This window comes from Pteropus vampyrus, unplaced genomic scaffold (assembly GCF_000151845.1).
Source record: "Pteropus vampyrus isolate Shadow unplaced genomic scaffold, Pvam_2.0 Scaffold40, whole genome shotgun sequence".
Classification (NCBI taxonomy): Eukaryota; Metazoa; Chordata; class Mammalia; order Chiroptera; family Pteropodidae; genus Pteropus; species Pteropus vampyrus.
In genome coordinates, this window is record NW_011888821.1 from 3,867,187 (window position 1) to 3,872,223 (window position 5,037).

The window sequence follows — 5,037 nt, forward strand, 5'->3', positions numbered from 1 at the left end:
TTAGATGACAGTAGTTGCATGACTTTGTGAATGTACTGACAACCACCGAGTTGAAACTTCAAAGGGGTGGGTTTTCGATGTGTGAATTTTATCTCAATTAAAAAATAAATGAATTTTTAAAAATATTTTGAGATCTAAAGGACAAATTTAGGCAGCAGAGAGTGAAATGTATACAAAGACCGGGGGATGAGCAGGAACACGAGGCCTCAGGGTAAGTGGCCTTGGATGGAGCAATAGCCTGACCCGCAAGGCTGGGCCCTTGCGGACAGGTTCCTCCATCACCTGGTGGCGGCTTCAAGAAGTTTGGAGCAAAAAACCACAGCATTAGAGAAGAATTCCAACTCAAAGCTTCTTGCACCCCCAGAAAGTATAGAAATGCTACTGCTGGAGTCACGTTTACTCCCCACTGTCCTTGAGGGGTGGGGATAGGGGGCTGCAAACTTGAGTGCTTATAGGGCCAAGCTGGGCTGGTAAACAAGTCCACTGGTCGGGTGAGGGTTGCAGCCCACCCAGAAACAGCGGTTCCCACGACTCAACTCAGCCCCCGCTTCCAGACTCCAGCAGCTTCTCAAAAGTCAGCGACCCAGATTAAAAAAAAAAAAAATGATTTAATTGCATATTACTAAGTGAAAAAAGCCAGTCTGAAAAGGCCGCATCTGTATGATTCCAGCTATGCAGCACTCTTAAAGAGGCCCAACTAGGGAGACAGTACATCCGTGGTTGCCTAGGGTTAGGGAGGGAGCGAATAGGCCAGAGGACCTGGGGGCCAGTGAAACTGCTCTGTATGATATTGTGATGATGGATACATGCCATCACATTTGTCCAAATCCAGAGACTGTATAACACCAAGAGTGAACACTCATGTAAACTACAGACTTTGGATGATAATGATGTGTCAGTGTATGTTTACCGATCACAGCAAATGTCATCTGGTGGCGGACACAGATAATGGTTGGGGCTCTGTTTGAGAGAGGGGGGCAAGAAGGTATAATGGGAAACCCTTTCTCCTTAATTTTGCTATGAACCCAAAACTGCTTTAAAAAGAAAGTCTGAAAAAGAAAAAGATCAAAATAATACAATGAAAATTTTTTTTATCGGTCACATAAAATTAACCATGTTAAAGTGAACAAATTCAGTGGCATTTAGTATTTCACACTGTTTTTCCAAAATGTTTCCAAAATAAAGCCCCATACCCATCTGTCAGTTTCTCCCCATTTTTCCTTCCCTGCAGCCCCTGGTGACCACCAATCTACCTTATGTCTCGGTGGCTCATCTCCTCTGAGCAAGTCAAATTTCTACTGTGACCTGTTCTAATTTTTTAATTTAAATTCGCATTCATTTAAAATACCTCTCCCATCTAAGAGTATATCTGAGGCTTGGAGTTATTCAGCTGACTGTCCCTTTGCAATTTCTGTTTTACATTTTAAAATCCGGGGAAGAGATACATCTGTATTGAGATGCAGGAAAAATGTGAGGCTCCATTAACATGATTTGTGGCTTTCTAAGTCATTCTGGAAGCTTCAAAAAATGTCCAGCCCCAAACATCAAACATTGTTCCTATAATGAGTGAGGAGTGATTCACTGGCTGTCCCAGGCTGGGCCCCTGTGAGGATTTCTTTTGGGGTGGGAAAGGACCAGCCTCGGGACTTTTTCCCTTAGATTCCAACCCAAACTTAAGTTGATTTTTACTAAGGAAATGTCATGGGTATCACTTGCCAGAATAGACAGCTAAGCCTTGTGTCAACACCTACCCCAAGCCAGTCAGTGAAAGTGAAACATATATACACACACCCTACTGTGAGCATTTCCTACTAAGCCAGAAATGGACAGCCTGGAAAAATATTCCAGGTCACTCAGAGCATGCAGAACCACATAGCAGGAATCTTTCACACCCATCTGAACACCTCTTGAGTCAGCATCTTCAAGGATAGAGAACCCGAAGTTTTATTAACCCTGGGAGTGCTGATAAAGTTGAGATCTCTTGGGAATGCAGGCCCCGACACCTGCATCTGGGACCCACTTCCATCTGTCTCTGATCTCAGAAGTCCCAGACCTGCAGCCGGCAGAATATGGACAAAGGTCAATATAGGCCGAGTTCCCATGTGTGTCCCCAGAGTTTAGCCACGAGCATCTTTCACTCTGGTCCCTTTATCGGCTTCCTAACAGACCTTGCTGCTTCCATTCTTGCCCTACAGGGCACACGGCAGTCAAAGGCAACTTTCTCAAGTGTCAACCAGATAATACCTGTCCCCTGCTCACGTCTTTCCAAAGACTGCCCATCAAAAGCAGACAAAACTCCAAATTCCTCATTGGAATCTTGAAAGCCCCCCACATCTTTCACTGACAAATCTCCAACTGTGCTTGCTCCTCCCGCTCTCCCCCGCCTTTTATACCCTGGCCTGGTTCCCACAAGCCCTGGACTATACCTCGCCTCAGGGCCTTTGCACTTGCTGTTTTTTTCTGCCAGAACTCCCTTCCTGCGGGTCTTCCCATACCTGGCTCCTCCTCCACCTTTGGGTCTCAGTCCAAATGTACCTCCTCAGGCCTCCTCTGAGCCCTCCATGATCTAAAGAAGCCCCTGGCCCTGCACCCTTTTTTCTCACATGCCTTTGTGGTTACCACTCTCTTATGTTACTTTGTTCACATATTTGCTTATATGTGTTCACTGTCTTCTCCCTAATTAAAATGTCAACTCCATGAGGGCAGGAACCAGATCTATTTGGTTTTCCTGTGTCCCCTAGAACAGTGTTTGGCATACAAAGGTCCTCGAACATTCTTGTTGATTTAATGGATGAATGAGTTAGCGAAAGAATAAACCAGTGGTTCTCAAAGGGGAGCTGATTTGCACCCCTACTCGGCGATGTCTGGGAACATTTTTGGTTGGCATGACCAGGTGGGCCTGCCACTGGCATCTAGTGGGTAGAGGCCAGGGATGCTGCTAAACATCCTACAATGCACAGGTCAGCTCTTGCAACAAAAAAATGTCCAGCCCCAAACATCAATAGCGTCAACCCTAGATTAATGATTGCGTGAGTTAAATCTCCAGGTCCATGCAGTCAAGCCGCCCGATATTAAACATCAAGGAACCTGACCAACATCCCCTTCCGGTCACCAACTTCCTTGATTATGCGGGTCACAGTTCAGCAGAAATCTCTGTTCAGTGTTTTGATTGTTGGGACGGCTTATGCAAACAATTTCATGTTAACAAGAAATGTAAAGGGAAGTTAAGCTGCTATCGATGTAAGGAGTTAATTTCAAAATACGTAATTCTGTGTCCCAATCAAAGAGAACTGAAATTTGTCTAGTTCCCTGATTCTGCAGATTATTTTCTTGGTAATCATGGACCTTACTTAAAATTAAATAGCTCTTGGTGAGACTTGCTTATGTGTCATATTTCTATATTTTTAAAATAGATTTTAGAGTGGGAAGGGGCAGTGTGACTTGTTCCCCAAAGTCACTGGGGACAGGGGGACCCCTGAAGGCAAGGGTTCCTCACTTAACTGAGGCAAACAGAGTTCCTGGAATAACAACAAAGAAAAAGCAAAATTCTTTATCTCTTCAGTATATTGGAGCCTGGTATGTGTGTGTGTTGGGGGGGCACCCTTTGTACCATCACCTGCCCCCTCTCCTTCCTTGCCCCGCTTCCCACCAGCTTTGCTGGGGCCACTGTCAAACACAAATCCAGAGGTGTCAGGAATGCTCTGACTTCCTTCAAATGCAAATTTAACTATCCAAACCCAAGCCCCAGATGGAGAGCAAGAGAGAAATCTAAGTCAGGGTTCTCAACCAGGGGCACTTTGGCTCCTGGGGACATCTGGCCATGTCTGGAGTCACAATTGGTAGGGTGGGGGGAGCAGTGATTCTGGCATCTAGTGGGCGGAGACCAGGGATGCTGCTAAAATCCTACACTGCACAAGAAAGCCCCACGACAAAGAATTATCCAGCCCCAAATATCAACGGTGCTGAGGTTGAGAAAGCCTGCTCTAAATAGTAGGGGCAATTCTGCACTCTCATGGACACAAAGGAAATGTAAAGTGCTCCCCAGAGTAAGCATCGGACGGAAGCCCAAGAAATGCTGTTTCCACAGCGGAGCTTGTCCCCATGAGTGTCCTCTACTAAGCACAGCGCATGATAAGATGCAGAACTCTAGAGCAGAATCTAAGGGTTCAAATCCCCACCCTGCCACCTAACAGCTATGTGACAATGGGCAAGTCACTCAACTCTCTCTTTCCTTCAATGTCTTTAACCCTGAAACTGATAAAAATCATGATATCTACTTCATAGGTTTGTAATACAGATTAAACAAATTACTGTAGTTTTTTAGTCCTCTTAACACAACCCTATGATGGAGCTAATATCATCTTCATTTTACAAAAAAATAGGAGATTCAGAAGGTGCCCTGACTTGTTCAAGGTCATTGTGAGTAAAGGGTCAACCTCAGGCCAGCCTGGGAATGACCTCGGTGGACGGGCCCCTGGGTTGGAGGAACTGTGAGCTGGCAGGCAGGCTGTGGATCTCGAATCATAGAAAAGGTCTGCGGGAAATAGAGGCTGAAGCTCTTGCCCCTAGCAGCCCAACATGGCCCACGTAGGTGACAGAGCACAAGGAATGGTGTGTGGGGCTAGTGGCTGGATCTCCCGATGAGATGAAGGCTACCCTGTATCCTTCTTAAGAGCCAAGTAAGATTCTGATCACGTCTCTGCCCTGCAAAAATCCCAACTCTAGAACTGCACCGTCCGATACGGTAGCCACATGTATCTATTTAAAATTAAAAATCCAAATTTCTGTCCCTTGGTCACACTAGCCACATATCAAGTGCTCAATGACCAATATGGCTACCATCTTGGACAGCACAAATACAGTACTCTCCCATCCTCATTGAGCACTCCATTGGGCAATTCCATAAAGGCTGGGGGTGTGTCCTTATAGCTCACACCCCCCCTCCACCAGCCCAGAGTCAGGCATACAGGAGGTGCTCAATAAAAATCGAACTTATGAGTTCGGATGTTCTATATGATCTTTTCCCCAGAATTCCGG